The sequence below is a fragment of the Pezoporus occidentalis genome, unplaced genomic scaffold, assembly GCF_034315485.1.
Source record: "Pezoporus occidentalis ecotype Australia unplaced genomic scaffold, CSIRO_AGI_Poc_V1 ctg7, whole genome shotgun sequence".
Taxonomy (NCBI): Eukaryota; Metazoa; Chordata; class Aves; order Psittaciformes; family Psittacidae; genus Pezoporus; species Pezoporus occidentalis.
The window spans coordinates 8,326,499-8,350,370 of NW_026916052.1; the positions used below are offsets into that span (position 1 = coordinate 8,326,499).

Genomic DNA, 23,872 nt, shown 5'->3' on the forward strand with positions numbered 1-23,872 from the left:
TTGAAAGGAACATAATGTAGAATTGTTGCTATTTATGTTCACTGGAACTATTAAGTGTCAAAATCCTAAGTCTACATACTGTAATGTTCTGCAGAAATGAGAAATTCCACTTAATTTAGAGTTGGTGAATTATTTTCTCCAAAATTAAACTGTAATTATGTTTTTGTATAGTGAACTGGTTTTCAGTTCATTGGTAATGCTAGATTGTCAAAAATACCAGTTGTTTGCAAAATGAATGGTAGAAGCGGGGAGGCAACTAATTTACAGTCAAGTAAGCTGTTACTCTGTATTTCTGCAAAGATGATTCTATATAGCTTGAAATTTTACATGTTGATACACAACCCACTGATTTCATAAAATGAACTATTTCTCTTCATGTCTTCATCATCAAAAGAATGAGACTCTTAGTGCAGATTTGCCAAGATTTTGGTAATGTTCTTTTTAATTGCATTATAGGATGCTGTTTTGCAAAAGATCATATCTTTCAAATGGCATTTTCCACAGCATTTCATTTGTTAATTGCTTCCATGGGCACCCTCATAATCTTTAAAGCAGTAAACATTTCTACAATAGTTCATATGAATGTTGAGGATGGCAGCAAATGTCAGCAAAACACTGCCCCCTTAATTTTTTTTATTGAAGTTATTTTCAATGTGTGGTATATTTACTGAGCATTGGTAAAAATCTTTGCATAAAATGCAGAATACAAAGTTACGTGGGAAAATTTCTCTCACTTTGAATCATTATAAACTGCAAGTTCGATGTGGAGCATAGGAAAAAAATCTGGACTGCTCAACGGTCTGAGCAGCGTAACCTAGCTTTGCAATTGGCCCTGCCTTGAGCCGCTGACCTGCAGGGCTCCCTTCCATCCTGGGTGGTTCTGCCATTCTATGAAAGCTGAAGTTATGTTTGCTTTTCCCAAGCACTGCAATTGCTGTCCTTATTGTAACTCTACTAATGAAATCACTGGATAAGACTGTATAAAACTCTATCAGCCTGATTAGTAAGTGAATTGTAATAGTCACCCAGCTGGGTTTTAGCATTGGTTGTAACTGCATTCTTCAGGAGAAATTTATGTGGAAGTTAGAAGTACCTTTTGTATTTTCTGGTTTAAATGAAACTTTAAGGGGAATGACCAACTCTATGTTTCTGGAAGAAAGCGACCTCCTCAGCTAACTTAAACTGGTACAGAAATGGTGAGGTAAGCTAGCTGAGGATGTGTTTCATGTCTTAAACAGAACTGGATTTGTTTTTACAGCAGGAAAGAGGAGGATTCTCCCTCTCAAAGGGCCAGTCTGGTGTTCTGGACCCAGTCCCACTCCAATCACAGCGCTGTTGCTGCTTGTAGCCAGGGTGTAGCTGAGCCCAGAAAGTGCTCTGTAAGCCGTACCTTATCTTCCTTCAGTGGGGAGTGCTGTCATTAGTGAAAGACCTGCTGCAGAGTGCAAAGCTGGCTGTCTTGTTTGACATAACTGTGGACCTTACTGCTGTGAGCTGTGGTTGTTTCCAGCCCAGGGTGATGGACAAATTGTGTTCATTCATACTAGAAAGGTCAGCTTTTGTGCTTTTGCCATTCCACCCACCATGCCTCACTCCTGTATCTTTGGATACTTGGTAGGTGGAGGTATCTTTGTTTGACATTTCAGAAATATTGATTGTTAATGCAAGTTCATTCATGAGGAATGAAAGCCCAAGCTTATCCTACTCTGTTCTTATGACTTACATCTGTGTACGATAGACTGCTCTAGATGTCTGCCCTCTGTCTCCTTCCACCTCCTTTGAAATATGATTTTCTGAAGTGCTGGTTGAAAAGATGCTTGTAGACAGATGTTAAGAGCAAGGAAAGGTTGGATCGCTTATTGAAAGCTGTTCTGAAATCCAGTCTCTCTTGTAGAATATTTTTCTGTCCAAAGGAGCATCAATTTTCTAGATCAATGCTGCCCAATGAGACCAAGAGGAAGCAGCATGAATTTTATGTCCTCCTGAGGGAGACAAGAGACATGTGAAACTATGTTTTCCTCCCTAACAGGATGGTTTGCTCCTTGTGAACCAATAACCCATCATGCTTCTGTAAAAAACCCTGTATGGTCTTTAGATATTTTTGTTTCTTGTGCAGTATATAATACAGAAACAAGCCTCACTTGAGAAGGATGGAATAAGTCTCTGTAGTACTGGAATTAGATGTAGGACTGTCCAGTGGGTTAAAACAACCTTTTCTCTAGGTGGCAACCAGCTCTTGGAAGATTTTGAAAGCTCTCAGGAAAACCTTGAATAAAAATATATAACTTATCCTAAAGTTTATACAATTTCTGTTTTAATAATTCACTATAATTCATATTATTTTCTGGAGTAAAGACTTAGGAAGTGCTTAATTAGATAGGTGTTGTTCATAGTTCAGGAAAAAGGAGCAGAATATTACCCGATGAGATGTATGTAAGGTGTTCTCTCTTGCAGGAGATGCATAGGTTCTCTTTAAGAATAAGAATAAAAGTGTAAAATATAATATTGTAATTATTGAAATTGTAGCTTCTGTTTATTCTATTTAAGGTCTTGCCACATCTCCGATGTAGTGAATGTGTTGTTTCTGCCTGTGCCCTGCTTGCGTGCAAAACTACCAGAAAAAAAACATCTTTCTGGCACTGATGGCATTAACGAAAGAGGAAACTAGGCGTACTGCCTGAGCCTCTAGTGTTGAACAAATGGGCCTAGAAGATGGAAAAACTTTCCCTCTGAGCTCTTGTACAGAGTTTTAGAACTCTGCTGGATTGCTGGACCCTACAATAGGGTGCATGAGTATGTGCAAGATGTTTACTGAGGGAAACAAACTGAGGAGGAGAGAGCCAGAACTAAACATTGAGAAGGAAGAAACCAACCAAGCAGTGGACAATACCGTGCTAAATAGCATTAATACTTTCCCATGAAATAGACAACCATTGAATAAGTACTGCCTTTATCAGGAAATATCAGATATACTATGTATTGATGACAGTGTTTCAAATTGCAAGCCTTGTATTGCATTTTGGGAATTCTATATATTAAGAATATTTCATAATCAAAACAGATGGCTGTAATAATATACTGGTGTTAACCAGGACACAGCCCCTCATTGGAATATAAGGTGATCTAAAATAGTAGGAATAATTTGTATTTAAAAAGAAAGTGGGAGGAGGAGCAGCAAAAATATGAATCTTATGCTTAATACCTAAAGCATTTCTTTTATAAATGGGAAAAAAAAAAATAGTCCTAATACTGTGTTCATTTAGCTGCACATTCACATCTGTGGAAGGTGAATTTTGGGGGTGGCACATTGTAAGTAGCTTATGAGCTTCACAAGATATGACCACATTTCAAACAATGCTTATTCTGTGGCATAATCTTCTAAAGCACAAAATATTTTTTTAGTCTATTTTCAGACTGTATGTTCTAAAAGATGTATTTTCTTTTTAATGTTATTCATAAACTCATACATGGAATTTCCACAGAGACGAGGAACAATTTTTTTCTATTCACTATTTTCAGATTTAAATTAAATGCATTAGGAACATTCAAAATATTCTTGGTTTTTTTCCTTCTCATCTGCACTGCTGACGTTGTTTTGTAAGTTCATGATCTTGCTCTTGTCTTTGCTGATCCCTGGTAGAACTGTCCGGGGCTGCCTTTGCAGATGCTCATTGCCTCCACTTTACATCTTGCATTAGCAGTAATGTTTTTTCTCTCTTTGTTGACAAAATAATTATAACTCCAAATGCATTCTCCTCAATTAGTGATATATAGAAATGCAAAATACTCAGTCTTAACAGTTTAGTTGAGCTTTGATGTAGGCAACATTTTTGCTATAGACATAACTCCATAGGGCCATCCAACTCCTCACAACTGTTAACTTTCCTGCTCTGCCAGCCTGTACTGAAGGCAGGTGGGCAGGAAAGGGTGTCTGGGGGAGGGGGGGTGTGAGGGATGCTCCTGGGCTGGCAGTGCCCAGTACCCTGGGATGAAAGTACCCAAGTGCTGGTGGGGCAAGGAAGGGGCCAAAAGAATATTGTTCTGGTTATATTAATTTAATCAAGATAAATAAAGAAGGAGGCTCTTTATTTATTTATTTTTTTAAGTTGCTGTAATTAACATACCTCCTCCCCCCAAAGACCCATAGCTGGCTTTGTGTGATTGTGCTTATTTCAGCAAGCAGTTAACGTGTGCAGGGTATAGAAATTACCTGATACCTGATTATGTCTTGTGGCAGTGAACTGCGTTTGTAGGTCTATTATAAATTCATGCATTTCTTACAAATGCTGATGTATGACCAGTTGATTTGGCAGCGGCTTATGGCATTGGTAAATCCACTGCTTCTAACCAGGCAATATAGCAAAATTTTCCAGTAATAACTGTAATAGAAACCGTACTAGAGCAAGAACGTATTTTTTCTTAGTGTTTTCAGTAATTTCTATAATTCATTTTTATAACCTCCCAATACACAATTACTTGGTTTATAACAGTTTACAGTGTAGGCCTGGTTTTTCTTTTTTTTCTTTAATCTTACCCAAGTAGAAAATAATAAAAACGAAACCTCCTCCACTGCTTATTGCCTTTTCTCTTTTGGATTTCTTCCTCTTTTCCCTTTGCTTTGACCACAAATCAGTATGCTAGCTGTTTCTACTGCTTCAATTGTTTTGATCATCTTTTGTATTATTTCCATTTTGCTCATCTCTGTCTTTTAATGATTACATTGTGCTGCAGGTACTTCAGAAAATAGCTTAACATGAGCTTAATAGTTCAGTATGTGACCAAGAAACTTTTCGCTATGTTTCTGTTACATGCAGAAGGTCATTGAGATTATCAGATGCCCTCTGTGGCCCTGTTTTGATGTCAGTAGTTTGGCTGTAGCATGTAGCTCACTAAATAATGAACCTAATTTTTCTAAACCAAAAACGTATGGATGACTGTTGAATTGGTTTTGAGTAATACATTACCATAAATAGACTTCTAAAAAATGTGCTTGTATATGTACAGAAAGGAATGCTTAAACAAGGTGATTAACACTGAAGAATCTCAACTGACACTATCGTTATCTCATTTAAAACTTGCATTCTAGGTTTGGTGTTTTTTAGTTTGAAAGAGCTTTACAAAATTAATCTCATCACAAGAATCTCCTTTGAATTGCTTTGAATTCAATTTATTTATGCCCTCGTCATGAGCATCAGTCATGTTAGGAGGCTCATCTGTAAAAGCAGACAACTATATTTTCTGTATTCCTTATTTAACTGGAGAACTTTGAAGCTGTTACTGTTGTTTTTCTCTGCAATCAGTTTCAAAGGAAAATCTTTTCTGAAGGGGATTTGCATCACAACATCATGCATCCTCTTCAGGACTGATGAGAGAACTCCCAGGGGTTCTCCCACTATTGTGAATGAATGTAGTACTGTAATAGCTTGCAGAATCTGGAGACAGATGGTGGGTTTTTTCTCTCTTCTGTGGAAAATATAGATCTAGGATTTATATTAAAAAAATAAATTGTTGGTAAGTAACTGGCTTGTGTTTGCCTGAAGGAGACCTTTAATTGGCCAGCTGAGAACTGTTAGGTAGAAATGTTTTCCTTGAATTAACTTACATTATCATCATTGGTATGTTCCCAAACCATAATCCCATGAGCGAGAAACAGATTCCTATGCCTAAGTCTTCTATATGTCTTAAATCTACCATAATCAAAAGAGTGAAAAAAATATTATTGCATTGTGATTGGAGGGGTAACCTGCCTTTCTAAAACTCCTTTGAAAAGTTGGCTACTTGATTACATGAGTAATTCCTTCTGCTTGATTCAGTGCTGCAGGATTTCTTTCCTTGATTTCCAGCTGGGGTCACTGGTTGATGGCTGGCTGATATCTTGAGCTTGTGACATTTTTTACTTTTCCTTCCATTGTAATTCTTCTTTAAATATCAGATTACACTTCTCTTTGTGGATAAATGGGACAATATTCTCCAGAGATAAATAATTCTCCTTGCTTTTAGTGATACTGGGCTCTTGGCTTGGATTCAGTTACATCTTTTCTAACTATTAATTGATCTCACTCCATCCCCATTGTGTCTTGCTTCCAGCAGCTCTAAGTGGTGAAGCTTTTAGCTGCTCTTTTAGCCCGCTCTTGCCAGATAGCATTGAAAGGAATCACCGTAGGTGTGTTCGATTGAGTCTTTCCAGTTTTGATCCAAACATGACTTACATCATTAGCTTCTAATGAGGCATTTGTATTCCAGCCTGTGGTCAGTAATGTTCCCCAAATTCTGCGGTGTCTCCTCCATGGTCATCAATCACTGTGGTTAAACAAGGAAAAGGACAGCCAAGAAAACTCTGCTCAGTGGATATTGCACAAAACTATCTTGGGGCAACTGAGACTTTAAAAAAATAAAGGCTTAACCAGAGGCTGGAAAGAGAGGCAGATGCTTCTCATTTTATTAGTAATTCAGAGCTTAAGTGAACTAATTTGTATGTGCCACTTAGTCATCTGTGTATCCTTCTGTCAATATCCTTTCAGTTGTCAGGAGATCATGCTTCTTGAACTTTCACTTGCTTAATCCTCAAATTTATCTCGGATTTGATGTGCTGCATGGCCTACAGTATCCTTGCCATGCTAAGACCAAAAATTTTGCCACAGGTGGAAGAAATTTGAAAATATTTTGAGACTTGTAAATGTTAAATAGCATGTTTGCCCTTGCCTCAAATATTTCCTATTTTTTTGCAGTTGTAATTTATTATGTTTTGGAGATTAATATTTTACAATTTTCACTTCCAAAAGTAAGACTGGTAAGTGAAAGACTGCATAAAATACTATGTCACCTTTCAAAAACAGAAAATGAAGCCACTTCTGAGATGTAAATTTGTAATATCAAGGGTCTGCATACAGAGCAGATCTCAAATGGAGCTCTTTACTTAAGTTTCTTTATCTTCTTCTCTTCAAAATACACTTTTTCTTGTTGTTTTTTCAGAGTTTTGAAAGCCCATGTGTTCAGCTCAGACTTCAAGTTGGGAAGTAAATATTTGAAAAGCAGGTCAAATACAGCATCTGGCAGGCTTCTTTTGTTCTGTTCCACATAATTTAAATAGACTAATACAGTTACTTAAATACAGTAAACAACTGTAATTTGAAAGATTTTTTTATTTTAATTAGGCTTAATGTTTCTCATGCTCTTCCAGTTATTCCTCACTGTAGAGAATTTCTACAGAGATTTCCAGTAAGATCTTCCCTCTTCCAGTATGTCTGGCAGCTTCTCTGTTCTCAGAGGGGGAGGCTAGCTGGATGCTGCTCAAAGTGATCACTACAAGAAAAGCTTTTTTTTCATCTCTCATAGGATTAACTCATCATCTGTGCTTTCTGATAGTATGCGTCAGCCTTCGTTCCTCCTCTCTGTTGTTAGACACAATGGGAATTGGTGGCTGCTTTAGCCGGGACATTTCTGTCTGATTAACTGAATATAATTGCATTGGGTATGTTTTGGCAATTTAAGTGTTGAAAGTCTTGAAGATCTCAGAAATGAGAAAATTTAAAATACGTTGTAAAGTATGGTTAAAACTTGATCCCAACCAGGTCTATTTGATCTAAATGCAGAGATGTGGGCACCTAAGAGAGTCTACTGCCATTAATAAAGAAGTATTGTTGGTGATGTAATATGTTTTCTATGTGTGCAGTGCTTATTTTGGTCTGTTTTTATCATTCTTAGTATATACTTTAAATTACATGGATTTTCAAGTAGATTTTTCTCTATAATTTTACCTGGGGAAAGATCAAACGGGGGGCTTCTGTAATAAAACAGCCTAAAGCTACAATCTACAGTGTTCCAGTATTTAGCATGTTACTGCCATCAGCCGAGGAGGTGCAGATACCCCTATGTGATTTACTAAAATTCTGTGTGTTACTGAAAATGGTCTCATTAACTGGTGCTATGGGAGGAGAGCTATGAGCACAGTGAAGCCGGCTGCAAGAAATTTAGAAAGCACAATTTGTACTCTTTCATTTCTTCCAGATGTTAAATAAAAGGTGTAAAGAAGAGGAGACTCCTTTGACTCCTTTCCTAGTTTAAACATATGAATCCCGACCCTTACTCATTTGAACTGTGATTTCAAGAGCAGCTCTGGAAGTTCCTGCTTCTGTATTGGTATAAGACCGTAACTCAAGTCAGTAATAATTATCTAAACAAGGACCATATGATGAAAATGGCATCAAGGCAGCGTAGCTTACGGGAAAAAAAAAAAGTTTGGCATCGTTAACTCAAATACAGTTTTTATGTTTTATATTGCAAAATTGTGCAGCCTTTTTAGATTAAGAATATCTATACTTTATGTGAATTTCTATATTTGACAGGGTTTATGAGGTTTATATGGGTTTTAAATTAAAATATCAAGCAAATTACAGCAAGAAAGACCTGTGTATTCAAAATACAGCTTTGCTGCAAGTGTAATTAATGTTCAATAGGACCAACATAGATCTATTATGACTATACTAAAATGTGCAAAAATGCAATAATGATTAAAATTTCTAAATAGTGGCAAATAATCTGAAGACATTCAGAGAGAGATACTTTAAAGTTCCTACAAGAAGTGTACATTTCAGTTATGGCTTATATCAGCTACTTATGCTACTCTGAGTCAGTATATGTGACTTTCCATTGATTGCTAGTGTGCGTTAAAGGATATTTTATTTCTTTTCACAGAAGTAGAGTACAGTTGTGGTACAGTTGATTGCAGACAGTTTCTGCATCATATATTCAATTATTCCATTTCAAATGCTAAAGAGGAAATTTTTCCAAAATGAGCAAAAGTTCTTGATCAGGACACAATAGTTTTAAAGGTTAGAAGTTCAGTTCTTAACTCCTGAAGCAAAATGTTTTTATCATTTTTCCCATCATCTGTCTGGAAAATTGCACTGTTTCCACTTGTAATTTTTAAGTAAGTTTAATTGAACAATGTGTAATAGGTTAATAATTTTAAAAATAGTTAAATTAAGCTTATTCTGGTTAGGCTGTTAATTATCAGCAGGATTAATTTCAGCTAAAATAAGGTACCTTTAAGCAGAGACATGAATTAAAAAAATGCAAACAGTAACAGCAAAGACTTAGGGGAGTGATTGAAAGGATTTTGCATAAACAAGGTGATAATTTTTTGGGGATTTAGCATCTAAACTGGATAAAGGACTTTGACAGAGTTATTCATTTAATCCTATTCAGAATCTATAGGTTGTTACAATGGATTGCAAATGTGAGTTTCTTATTTAAAAATAGCAATAATTACTTGATACCTTGCATATTCAAGAATATTGAATGGAAATGGATCCTCACAACTTGTGTTAGTCACATGTCAAATAATATTGTGGTTGGTTTCTGCCTTTGGTTCAGTACAGATATTTGCTAGGTTCATGTACTGTTTAATAAGAATTAGCTTTTTAATTTGAAACACTGAAAGTCAGTCAAGTTAGCCTACAGCCATGATGCCCAGAAGAGGCTTTCTAGTCACTTGTGTTACGGAGAATAGCATAGATGCTATGGATGCAAAGATTTTGTTTAGAGGTTAAAGGTTTGCCAGCTGAGCTTTATTGCTTTAATATCTAACTGTTGGTGGACCTGATCTGCTTTTCCAGTCCTTTTGTTGTGTACTCACCTTTGGTACCTTAAAAACACAGCTGTATTTTTCAGGGGATTCAATGTACCTACTTTTTAGTCATGAATTTACCTTATCTCAGTTCCTGTAATGCAGTGATAAATGAGAAGATTCTTGTTGCAGTTGTCCCGCAGCTTTTTCCACAGAGGATGCCTATTTTTATCAAAGCTGCCATACGGTGTACTGTGTTTTAAGTGAATCTGTTAAAGATGAAGAAGAGTTTAGGCTGATTTTTGCTGTTACTCAGCATGTTCATACCTTGATCTGCATGGGCTTTCATTTAGAAAGCAGCACCAATTTAGCATTTTCTGTTCACTTTTTAAGGATTTCTTTTGTGTGTGTGTGTGTGTCTTTGTTGTTCCCATGGATTTTTGCAGGTGGATATTTTGAGAGCCATTAACAAAATCCAAATAAAAAATAAAAAATCTAATTGGTGACCAGATGCTTATCTAGCCATCCAGAACATCAGCAGATGGTGACATGGGAAATATAGTGTTCATTGATTGAGGTTTATGTAGCAAGGGTGTGATGTTTGGATGTTTCATTTTCATTGTGGCAGGACAGCTGCGTATCAACATAACCACCTTTTCCATCCTAAAAAAAAAAAAAAGCAAGCAACAATCAAAAGGGCTGTGTGTGTTCAGTGAGTATTGACTTTAGCAAATTAACAGGAAAATGTCGTGCAATACTTGCAGAAGTATCAAAATGTAAATTAAATACAAGAGAATATTGCAGAAAAAAAAAATAATGTCAACAAACATTCCTGTTTTCCAAGGGTCAGGGTACTACAGGTATTTGCATTTCCTTGTTGTTGGTTTGTTGTTTTGTTGTTCAGGTTGTTTGTTTTTTTTCTGGAATTTCATTGCTGAAAGGTATAAATCTTATTAAATGACATTCCGGTTTGGTGGGTTTGCTGCTCTCTTTCTTTGGAGTCCTTTCTTTTTGATATTAGAAAAATCTTTTGGATGAATTTTACTTTCTTTTATAAGTCTACCATAACAGCAACCTCTTCAGACATACTGAAAATGTAGCAAATAAGCCCAAATTGGGTACCCGAGCCTTCCTGAACATCTTATTTCTTCATCTCCTTATTTAATAAAGGCAGCAATAGTAGTAATTCTTCCATTCATGAATGTCAAAGTACTTTGCATGTGGTAATGAATTGTAGTAGCCAAGTTGTCCTTGTTTGATATAGCTGAGTCTTGAGGATATGGTGTTGACCTGAGGTAACACGAGATCTCCCAGCAAAATGGTTTCAGGCACTGAAGAAGAAGCAGGTATCATTCTTACTTCTGTCTCCTCTCTCTTGTCTTTCTTTTCTGCATACCTTCACCTAGTGCCTTGTTTAAGTCTTTTCCAAATTGGTGTGGCTGTGTCTTGTTCGGATTTTTTGAAGAGCTGGTGATGTAAATTGTCAGATGAGCTTGTCTGGTGGACTTTTATCCTGGTATCCTCATGCTTACTGACCTTTAGGCTTCATTTTTAGTTATACACTAAAATGTTTCATAATTGCATGTTTTTCAGACATTATTGCTTTCTAGCACCAAAGCCGGTATAAACACTGTTTTTCTTTTCCTACTTGAGCATATCTGAGATCAGTACAATTTTTCTCTGCTTTTTTTTCTTTAATAGATATTGAGAGGCAACAGCTAAAATGGGTATAAAATCTTCTGAAATCACACAAAAAAAAGAAAATTAAGTGTGCTTCATAAAATATTCACGGTCCCCTTCCCACCCCTCTTTCATTCCTTGTAGCAGTTTCACCAACACTTATCTTAAATAAAACCAAATCCAAACTGATTTTAGACATGTGAGTAACTTGACTTGCCATACTCTTCAGTAGCAAAATTGTATACTTATTGAGGAGAAAAAAGTTTTTAAATTTCATTAAGATCACAAAAGCAGTTACCTAAAAAAAGGTTAAAAAAAAAACGGGTGTAGTGATTTTTATTCAGTGAATGTAGCACCTTTATGGGAGATTTTATATTTGCTAAGAATACTCTTCCTTAGATTCAGCTGTAGGAAATGCAGGTGTTAATTTTCAACTCTTTTTGCAGCAACTGTTTTCAGATCTATTTTATATAAGTTTAAAGACTAGTTTATCATTGTACAGAACTTGAGATACTGGTTTTGGTTGAAGAAGAGTTTGCTGGAAGTCTGAGGCGCTTGGAATAACAAAGGTAATTGCTGTAATCCCTGTATTTGGGTATGCTTTCCTGATGCTTGTTTGCATTGATAGGGTAACAGCCACATTTTGTGCAGGGCTGCTTTCTCAACTTCCAGAAGCTGGAAGAATTTCATAGCCAGGCAAGAGATTATCTGCATGTTCTGAAGCCAAAATAATTTGAGTGGTGGTGTGAGATTCTCTGACCAGACAAGATGTATTTAGTTGCTACAACCCTCAGGCATGGATGTTAGCTCAAGTTGAGTAACAAGTACTTTTGGTCTTGGCTGGTGCCTGTGGCATATCACTTAGGAGAAGGGTGTTTGCTGCCTTAGTCAATAAAGAAGACTACTGTTGGGCTACTGTAATATAAATGGAGTACTGGCAGTGCAAGCTGAAATAGAGATGACTGGTGGAAAGTCTTGTGCGTACGGGAAAAGAGGTTAAAGAAAACTCAGGCTAGTGTTACTAACAAAGGCTGCAAGATCACAGGCTAAACTCTCATTAGGGCTCAAGGAAGCCATGTGGAAGTTTAACTCGAGAGAAATTTGTCGGGAGCCACGCATCACTGGGTCCACTGCTCGCAGATCACCTTTGCTTCAAATGAGCTCATCTGCAGTTTAAATAAAACTTCATAAATTCCCTTTTTAGCAGAATTAAGAGCCCATTGACCCTGTCAGAGCATAAAATTTCAAACTTCCTTCTTAGACCACCAAACATTTTTTTCCTTTTCACTGAAAGATGACTGTGCGCTTTCAGGTGACATTGTAGAATAGAGCTTAATCAAGGAGAAGAACTGTCCGAGCTCAGCGTTCCTTTCTCCTTTCCCCTATGCTCAAGGTGATTTTAAATGCCTTTTGAGTACACTGTGTAATGGACAAGGCAGCAATTATTCCATGTCAAATTTATGGTTACTTGATTATTTACACCAGCTGAAAGAGGCCAAAAATCAATGGGAGCTCTTTTGTGCTAACACTGGAACTCCATTTTATCCTGTCAGAGACTTAATTTGCCTCAGCAACCGCTATTGTCAAAGTAGGGCAGAGCCACTTTCCCTGAATACCTTAGACCAAAATTGCTAAGGTTGGTCTCCTCTCTGCTGTCCTAGACAAACAGAAAACAGCCATATAGAGAAAATGAAATTTATAAATTTACTACTCATGAATGATGTCTGTTATTTGCTGGTTCTCTGTAAGATAGTTCCATCACCACCCTTGTGTATGGGTTTTAAAGTTGATTTCAGCAGGATCCTGTTGTAAGCTCAGAAATTCTTCATTCAGTTTTAAATTAACATATTCCTTAACCTGTGATGGCTGGAGCTACCCCAAGGTGCTCACTCCCCAGGAGAGCTATGAGAGTACTGGAGGAAAATGCACAACCAGTCATAGAGGAGAGATTTCTTTAGAAAGTGTTAGCTTGCAGTAATAACAGTGAAGGCTTCTTTGTTTTTAGAAGTGTCTGACACAATGGAAAGAAGCATTTGTCATTTACAGTGATTTTTTGGACCTATAGAATATCATTCTTTGGGCTTCATTTCCTTCCAGGCAGGCTTTCAATTGTGTTTGCTTTAGTTATATAAACACTAGGCTTTGCTGAGATGCGTATTGCATTTAAGATCCACAGTCTCAAGGGGAGTTGCAGATGGTCCAAGCTTGGTTTTTAACTAAACTGCTCCTTTACAAGTCTGTTTGCTCTTGCACGCCCTCTTTTTATGTATGCGTGAGAAGCACAGAGGGAAGAGAAACCACATATGCACAAAAAATATGTGGGTATTGTTTGTTCCTTGGTATTTATTGAGGAGTGTCAGAAAGCGGTCTGGAGTGCGTCTGGAATGACAACAGGTAGCACCTTTGGGAAATGCAAGCAACCTGAAGAACCTTATTCAAGGCTGGTATGTCTAAGTATCTTTTGCCTGCATTTTGAGGAAACAATAGCTAAGCATGAAAGGTTGTATTTTTTATCTTGCATTAGTAAGCATACAGTCAATTTTGGGGTTTTGCTGTTTTTCTTAACAGTACAGAACTGATGGACGGGGTAGAGCAGTTGACGTCATCTACCTGGACTTATGTAAAGCGTTTGACACTGTCCCACATGACATCCTTGTCTCTAAATTGGAGAGACATCAGTTTGATAGGTGGACCACTCGGTAGATAAAGAACTGGCTGGATGGCCGCACACAAAGAGTTGTGGTCAATGGCTCAGTGTCCAGCTGGAGACCAGTAACGAATGGTGTCCCTCAGGGATCAGTGTTGGGACTGGTCTTGTTCCACGTCTTTATCGCTGATATGGACAGTGGGATTGAGTGCGCCCTCAGCAAGTTTGCCGATGACACCAAGCTGTGTGGTTCGGTTGATATGCTGGAGGGAAGGAATGCCATCCAGAGGGACCTTGACACGCTTGTGAGGTGGGCTGATGCCAATGCTTATGAAGTTTAACCATGACAAGTGCAAGGTCCTACACCTGAGTCAGAACAATCCCAGGCACAGCTACAGGTTGGGCAGAGAAGAGATTCAGAGCAGCCCTGCAGAGAAGGACTTGGGGGTGCTGGTTGATGAGAAAATGAACATGAGCCAGCAGTGTGCACTCGCAGCCCAGAAAGCCAACCGTATCCTGGGCTGCATCAAAAGGAGCGTGACCAGCAGGTCGAAGGAGGTGATCCTGCCCCTCTACTCTGCTCTTATGAGACCTCACCTGGAGTATTGTGTGCAGTTCTGGTGTCCTCAACATAAAAAGGACATGGAACTGTTGGAACAAGTCCAGAGAAGAGCCACGAGGTTGATCAGGGGACTGGAGCACGTCTCGTATGAAGACAGGCTGAGAATGTTGGGGCTGTTGAGCCTGGAGAAGAGAAGGCTGCGTGGAGACCTCCTAGCAGCCTTCCAGTATCTGAAGGGGGCCTATAGGGATGCTGGGGAGGGACTCTTCATTAGAGACTGTAGTGACAGGACAAGGGGTAACGAGTTAAAACTTAAACAGGGGAAGTTTTGGTTGGATATAAGGAAGAAGTTCTTTCCTGTTAGGGTGGTGAGGCACTGGAATGGGTTGCCAAAAGAAGTTGTGAATGCTCCATCCCTGGCAGTGTTCAAGGCCAGGCTGGACAGAGCCTTGGGTGGCATGGTTTAGTGTGAGGTGTCCCTGCCCATGGCAGGGGGGTTGGAACTGGATGATCTTAAGGTCCTTTCCAACCCTAACTATTCTATGATTCTATGATAATACAGCTTAATATGTTGGACAGTCACTTCCATTAACAATATATTTTTATAGGTGATTGAAGGACAAACAAAATGCAATGAAGGGCTTTAGACAGAAATGCAGCTTGCGCATTTGTCTCATTCTTTCTGCCCTGAAATTTTTATAGCTTGACTTTACTAAATATAACAAAGACACAGAACTTTTCTTCAGCTGAATAGGCTTTGAGTTCTCTTCATTTTCTCCTGACTGGTGTTTCTTCATTTTGTGTCTTTTACAGTGAGTTACCTTTTGCCATAGTGAACCTTTTTCATGTTATCACTGAATAGCTGATTAGGCACAAACTTCTCAAGTGGAAACTCTAGTGCCAGAAGAGACCTGGACAATTAATTCAGTTCTTACCCTTCATCCAACTGTATGTCATAAGTGGGGGAAATGGGCAAGGGACCTCTGCCCTTCACAGCTGTTGGGATTAGCATATTTGAAATGTGTGTGCTTACCATGGGTGCTACATGCCATGCCTCACTGGTGCACTCATTCTTGCTCTTCTTTGTTGGTCTTCTGTAGAAAGTGCATTTCAATACTTACTTATTCCACACAGAGATGAAGGTGCAGTGGTTCTTCCACCACCACAACTTAACAGATCTTTTTCTGTTTTGTTCTTTCTGTGTGTGCTTTCTCTCCCCTTCCTTTCCTCACTGGCGCTTTAAACATGCATAAAGGGCAACAGGATTTGATCCTACATGGTTCAAACACTAGCCCTCGTGTATAATGGGCTTGTATATTTCTTCTTAAGCAGCATGACTGCCAAGTCTGTTTTGCCTTACTCATACCAAAATTTTTCAGTGCCAGCCAATTTCTCATGAAGACCCCAAAACCAAAACTACCTTCAGGAGTTTACTACCTGATCAAAAGCCAAAGTGGGTTGAATTGCAAATGGTATAAGGTGACCCAGTGTTCTTGTGTTCTTGTGAAGCTGACTCTAACCTTCATTCTGCCCTTTTACGTGCAAATTTTCAGCTTCCTTCCTCCAGCAGAAACTCAGAGGCATCTGAAAAGTGGGTGGAGTCCTTGACATTAAATGAGAGTCGAATGAGAATAAAAGCATACAATAATGCAGTAGAAATGGTCCTTCTGACCAATGTTAAACAATGAAAGCTCTGCCTGAATAAATTCGGAAACCCTATTTATTTCTTGTAAAGTAACTAGCAGTAAAATGGGGCTAGAAAAGCTTTAGGCATATTGTATTTAAATAAGCTTCTTGTTCAAGCCAGAGCTAAAGGTGCACTTACGGATAATGCTGCTTACATTTTATTTCAAGAGTAAATATTATATTATCATAATTTCAATTGTAAATGCTCTTTACTTCTGTCAACAGGCCACTGATAATATCTCTATGTGAGCCTCTTAGTTGGTAAAATGGCACAGCATGCAGAAAGATAATAAACCTTATGTGAGGAAATTTGATTCAGTGCTTAATAACTTTAGTCAGATGGGATGTTTCAAAAGAAAAGTGTGCTTGCACCAGTAGCCCTAAGAAACACAGCAGCAAGTTCTGAGTACCTCTGCATGAGCATGCTAAAATCCCTCAGCAGCCTTCCTTCCTTCTTGCATGAGTGTCTGTTCTCCTGAGCACCTTATTTTCTGGATTTGGCTTACCTCAGACTAAGGAGTGACAATGCAGCATTTGTTACATGCATTGATGTGTTGCACAGAGCTGGTGTGCGGCTGGCAGAAACCGCAGACACAGTCCATTTTGGCCTTTGCACTTTGCTTTGGTTTTGAGCATATACAAGAAGATGATTAAGGCTTTCCCATTCTCTGTGTTCCTTCTGTCTTCTGAATTAAACAGACTGGCAGCAGTTTTGAAGCTTTCTGAGGGTGTATCCTTTAAAACATTGATTACTACCAACAGCTTGATTTGGAGAACTGTCGTGGCTTAAAACCAGTCAGAGGGCTCGTTCGCTCACTCCCCCCCCCCTTCTTCTTTCCCTCTCCCTACGCCCGGAGGGATGGAGAGGAGAATCAAAAAGAATGCAACTCCCACAGGTTGACATAAGAACAGTTTAGTAACTAAGGTATAACACAGATCACTACTGCTACCACCAATGATAATAATGATAAAGGAAATAACAAGGGAAGAGAATACATCACCTCACTACCAGCCAACCAATAACTCACCCCCCAGCCTGACCAACCACCAACCGATACCTCCTCCAACCCTGCAGTCTCCCAGCCCTTCCGGCTAACTCCCAGTTACATCCTGGGCATGACGTGCTGTGGTATGGAATACCTCTTTGGTCAGTTTGGGTCAGGTGTCCTGTCTCTGCTTCCTCCTGGCTTCCCCTCCTCCCTGGCAGAGCATGAGGCTCACAAAGTCCTTGGCCAAACCAAAACATCATTGTTATGAGCTCTGTTCCCAGGCCGAAAGTCAAAACACTGCACTGCACCTGCTACTAAGAAGGAGAAAAATGACTGCTACTGCTGAACCCAGTACAAGAATATACTGAGAATATTCATTCTCGTTCTCAGTCATCCCAGAACAGGTTTGAGATTCCTGGAACAGAGCTAGTCATCATATCGTATCATAGAATACCAGGCTGGAAGGGGGGGACCTCAAGTGATCACCTGGTCCAACATTTCTTGGCAAAAGCACAGTCTAGACTGGGCCACATGGCCCAGCACCCTATTCAGCTAATCCTAGATGTGTCCAATGTTGCGGATTCCACCTCTTCCATGGGGAGGTTATTCCAGTGGCTGATTGTTCTCACTGTGGATTTTTTTTTTCCTCTAGTCTCTAATGGGATTCTCCCCAGGTGTAACTTGTACCCATTACCCCTTGTCTTTTCCATGGGACCCCTTGTAAAAAGGGAGTCTCCACTGTCTTTGTAGCCACCTTTTAAATACTGGAATATGATGATAAGGATTGCCCCGAGCCTTTTCTTTCTTAGGCTGCACAAATGAAGCTCTCTCAACCTTTCATCATATGCCAGGCTTCCCAATCCTTTCATCCTCTTTGTGGCCCTTCTCTGGACCCCTTCCAGCCTGTCCACATCTCTTTTGTATAGCAGGGACCAAAACTGAACACAGTTTTCCAGATGTGGCTTTCCAAGCACTAAGTGGGATAATGATGTTTTTACCTCTGCTGGTGATGCCCTTTGTTGATGCAACCTGGCATCCTGTTGGGTTTCTTTGCCACAGCAGCACAGTGTTCACTCTTATTGAGCTATTTGTAGAGTGGGAGGGCTGACTTCAGAAGTGACACAGATGCTAAAGGTGAATTCTACAGATGCCATAGACTTAATCTTTGACATCCATCTGCTTTTCTGGATTTTGTACTGAAAATGCAGAAAATGAGTCTGGTAAACTGACTGTGGTTATTGGAATAAGTTATCAAATAGAAAGCATGGTTACATACCAGGCATTAAAGCAGACTGGGCTTTTTTTGTCATGTTCATCTAACTGTGCTGAGCTCAGATTTATCTCATGAGAATAAGGGTGGAGTTTGTTCAAGCACCTTCCTGTCTCTCCTTCATATTCCACTGAAAAAAAATTAGGCAGCATACTGAAAGGAAAAAACAAATGAATAGAGGAAAAAAGCAACCAAAAAATCTTTTCTTATAATTTTACACTTAAATAAGCAAAAACAAATTTGCTACTAGAGCTCATATGTAGCAGCTTTAGAAGAAACTTGATAGGAACTGTATGGTGTGGTTTTGGAAGGTGCATCTAAACAGGTGCTTTTTGCTGAGACTTTACATTCATTTCTCACTCTGGTAAATGCTGGGAATTATTTTCGGAGGTTGGCTTATTGAACAATAAAAAAAAATAAAACAAAAAGAACAAAACAAAATGAACAAAACCAAGAGAAAATGAAAAAGGGTGGGAGTGGAGATTAAAACAACCTGTCTAAAGCAAAAATGATGGGTCAATCAGAGAATGCTTCTTGCTGTGGGAGATACTAGAAGAATAAGCAGCATGACAAAAATGTTGCTTTCAACTGTCCTGTTACTTAAGAGCATATGGTAGTCCCTTGGAAGCCCTTAGATAATGGTTATTGTAAGTTTTAATGTGGGGATAGGATATAAAATCCAGAGTAGAGTGGTGCTGTATGTTCTCTCTGATACTGTCTGAAAAGTGAAGTCTTTTATTTAATGTTCTTAAGTTTTAAGGCCTTTGGATGTGGCTTGTCTCTGCTAACTATAGGGCTTTATAACTGCCTTGGGACTGTATTTTCAATCAGAAACAGGCATTTTTAAAAGTGACCTGGGCAATTTGGACTTTAGCTTTATTCTTTAACCTGAAGTGTTGCATTACATTGTTTCATTTTTCCCTTACTGATTAAAGCAGGATTAATTAATTTCTGCTTATATGTGCATATAAAGTTCTAAATAGCAGAACTGTCACTCCTGCACGTGGAGATCTCTCTCATGTTCCCTCTGTGCTTTTGAGTTCTAAGCAACGAGCATCAGAATGACGTTTCCCATTTTCATGTCAGCTGCAAAATAGAATGTTTTCATCTCTTAACAGCATTAAGCATTTACGGTCCTTGATCAGAACTTACATTTTAGGGCTTTTTACATTAGCTGCAACACTTAGTAGTACTTACGTAACTTGACCTTAAAAAGTTTAAAAAAGAAAAAAAGAGAATTGTTCTTTTTATGTGTTCAGTAGAGAGAGAGGTAAAAATATTAGGTATGATATAAACCAGAGAAGGTAAATAAAAAAGAAAATCCAATTATTTTAAAAGTTCAGAAACAAAACCCAAGGAACCCTTAAAGCCTCTAACTTTCCTTCCACTTCTGATGCACAAAATAGTTGCTTTCGCTTGGTAGCTCTTGAAACACAAAAATTTAGTCACGTTTATTTGCATGTTAGTTACATTTTAAAAAATCTAAAAGTATGGCTTGCATTATCTGACAGCTTTAAAAGCTGTTTGTGCTGCCAAACTGATAGAATGCATTCACTTAATCATCAGTGGTTGTCACAAGTCAGCTCCTATAATGCATATTTGTGACTGCTTGAAAGCTAATAAACCTCTCCATTTCATGAATATTCTATACTAACACAGATTATTATTGGATTGTTTTCTGTTCCCTTACCTTTCTACCCTGCTTTTGGGATTCTGATGCTGAGGAAGATGAAGAGTAAAAAAGTGAAGAGAGAACAAATGAATCACAAAACGTCTTGCAGTTAAAATGTATAAATGTATTGAGTGTTATGAGCATGTTTAGACAATAAGATCACCATCACTTTCATGAGGTGATATGTATGAGCTTTTGTGACCAAAGATCCAAGTGTAAATTTCCTAGAAATAGCAAGATGGGAATTTCATGCACAGTTTCTTCAATTCTTGACAGTGAATTTGAAGTACTATAGTGATTTTGTGCATCGTGTCTCTCAAGGCAAATGTTGCTGCTGTGTGGACTGTATTTACAGTGTCAAATCTAACTTCAGCAGTGGTTTAGAAGGAGGACATGAGGCAGTTTTGTTGTTGCAAAAGAACTTTTTGCAGAACAAATCAAACAGTGTTCCCAAGGAGATGAAAATCTGTTTTCTGATTAATCACAGGTCTGCTGTGATTTCATTTTCTGGCCCCTGATGATTCTGGAGTTTTATGTCCTAATCACTTGGTGGCAACTTCATTAATGGAATTTAGCCTAACTATTTTATTTATCAGTGAAGCATTTACTAAATTTGGTAATAACCAGATGAGTTGCTTCCTGTTTACAGGGCTTAATCTTGAGAGAGGATTCTGAGGTAAATATGGTTGAGAGCATTCACCTAGCTGTATAATGGACACAAAGTAGATAAAAAAAGTAAACAGAGGCATAGATACAAGCTCAGAAACTAAATGAAACACAGTCAAGTTAGTTGGCTGAAAATGCTTGAAATATCAATTCTTTCGCCTTAGTTTTGTAACTGTATTTTTCTGTAATCCCTGATAGCTATGCAAACTTATTACTGTGTCCAAATTCTTTAAAGGATAGAGATGATGGGTGTCACCTGCCAGAGCAGTCACTGGGAGCTTACTCCAGGGAAAAGATTTGCCCAATATGCTAAATAGGATGAAGTTCAAAAAGGAGAAAAATAGCAGGTATTAGCATACTGGGCTCAATTATGCCTCTCCTGTAGCAGAACTGTTGTAGGTAGAGGGAAGTACTGTGCTGCGAGCGTGCGTGCCTGGAGGCAAATTTGAGCTTGGAAATCGTAACGCCTGCCAGGTACTGGGGGCCAGGCAGCTGAGCAGAGGAAAGGATTTGCTGTAACTTTTAAAAGACATGTTAAATCTCCTTCACTTGTCATATTCATGGGAGGAAGGTGGCTTCTTACCTTTTCATTCCCTATTTAGAAGTGCTTGCTTTGAACAGATGAAGACTCTCAACAACACCTACGGCACTATGCATGACCTGCTTGCAGGAGTTGTGGAAATTCAGTTCTCTGCACTCTTGTCCTTCTCCAGTCTTTGTGGTACCTTCTCTTCCATTCCTACATGCTTTACACAGCTAACTTGAAGCACCTCACATCAGAAGAGTCACAACTACACTTTAGATGGTTACTTCCTGAGACTTACAGTCATTTCTGTTCTCCCTTAAGGTGTACCTGGCAGCTTCAGCACTGCCATTACACACTGTAATTTATTCATTTAAATTACATAACCAATGAGTTGGATGACAGGATCATTGCACACTTAGGGAAAAGAATTAATACTCTTTCTGAGCTACAAAATTTAAACACTAGTCTTATGCCCAGTTTTTAGGATTTTATCCCATTGTTTGAAAAAGAATTTAGATTACGACAAGGTTGCCCTATGGTATTAGTCATTAAGGCTTTTAAAGTAATCCCTCCATGACATATTACTTTACTTTCTCCACTCATAGAAAAAAGTTCAGTTTGGTTGATGAGGCATTGTAGGTTGCTGCTTCCATGCAGCATCCACAGCATGAAAAAATTTAAATTAAATGTTAATGGAACGTCCCTGTAGTCCAGTGTCATTGATCTTTTTTAAGTGAACTTTGGAAACAAACAAACCCTCAATATTCTTGGTAAATTAGTATGGTATACATTGGTAGTTCTTGACAGATTAGGAGATTGAGCCCCTGTAGTTTGGTGGAATTATTTAGTAAATTTCCATTTGTTATATTCACAAGAGTCATTTTCTTATGGCTGTTCCACTGTGGCATGTTAAAAGTTGATATAAAAGCACAATTCTTTATAAAAGTCATGACGATTCTGACTGCATAGATGAAAAGTTATTTCAGGTAACACCGATTACACATTTTATACATCTTTTTAAATACAGATGATCATCTTGCTAATAGTTATGCTAGAAATTCAAAATGCATTTTTTTTTTATATCTCAAATATCTGAACAATATTCAAATATAGAATTTCAAGTTCATATCTGAAAACCTTACAGCTGAATCAAAATTTTATGACTCAGATTAGAGTTCGCATTGGATGGGGAGAGTCCAGTTCCTTGTGGAGTGAAGAAAAAAAAACCAAACCTCAACAACAAACCTAAAAACCCCAAACCAACTAGATATACGTAATGCTTCTCATTCCTGAAAGATAAGGTCACTTAGTTAACTGAAAAGATGAGGCAAGATAGAGCATAAAATAATACAAAGGCAGACTGAGACAAAAGGTTGTGCTTGAGTACTTGGAGTGTGGCAAAATAGTAAATTATGCAGTATAACTGTAATGGCACTGTGTCCTTGATAGGTGCTTGAATCTAATGCCATTGCTTAGAGGTAAAGTAGGAAGAGACTGTGATATGTTATTTGAATGAGATTTTTAATCCGCAGGTATTGAGTTAGTGCTATGGAATTTGAGATGCTCTGTGAATTATTTATGATAAACTCTGCAATTAAAATGATTTTCATGGTCTTTCCACTATTCAGGTTGAGTTTTTGTCTAAAAACTAGTAAATCAGTTTTTCATCGGTCGGTCAGGGTTTTTTTACACACCTTGCGAGAAATGTATCCTTTACCAAGTAATAAATATATACATAAACCCATCTTGTAGCAAATAACTTTAAAGATGTGTATTTAATTGACCCATGTATTGTGCATGGATTTAATGAGGCTTTTCTTGGACTAAGCTGTCAGGGAACTAGAAAACTGTTCTCATCACTGTCAAGAAAATCTTAAGGAAAACTCCATTTTCAGGCTGGGATGAAATATTCAAATTTCCGTGTTTTTAACTTGGAAAACTGCATGCTTACTCTGGGTGTGGGTTAACACACTATAATCTTTTCCTCAGGTGTGCTGCCTTGGCAGTCTGTCATGTTATATCTCCACTAAGACAGTCACCCTCTTTTCAGTTTCATCTTATTTAATAAAAGCACTAATAAGTACATCTAAGACAACTTGTTTGTTTAGTTTCTGTGCGAAGAGAGCAGAGTTAAAGATGCTATTTAAGACAAAAAGACCATGAAGTGCCTTGTGGCTTGCTGATTTCCAGTGTGATTATCTTCTACATGAAGAGTGAAAACCAGGAGGAAAGGCACCTGACAGTCTTGGAAGGTGGCTTCCCCAGCAAACTCTTTATAGACTGTTGATCAATAGGAACATTTTATTTAGCCACCAGTAATAACTAGGAAGTAACACCTGATGATGGAATACATGCTGGGCATGAAAGAGTTCATCCGTACTCCCTTCTGCCTCCATCATTCTGTCAGTTAAGGTCCGGATTAAAACTGTCATGTTCTGCTCAGTCCCACAAGTGTAATTTAAGTGTCAGTCTCTCATACAGTAAATTTCTTAATAGCTCCATGCCTGAAATGGGTGCAGTGATGGTGTTTCCCTGCATGCTTCCCTTTGACATCTAAGCTCTTCTAGATATACACCAACTATGAGGTGGTACTTTCAGTTTTTTGT

The 23,872-nt window shown here is 38.3% G+C and overlaps 1 protein-coding gene across 6 annotated transcripts in view; it reads left to right on the forward strand.

Annotated features, from left to right (window-relative positions):
- Positions 1–23,872, forward strand: part of UTRN (utrophin) — a 368,969-nt gene that overhangs the window by 208,047 nt on the left and 137,050 nt on the right. The gene's annotated exons all lie outside the window — the stretch shown is intronic.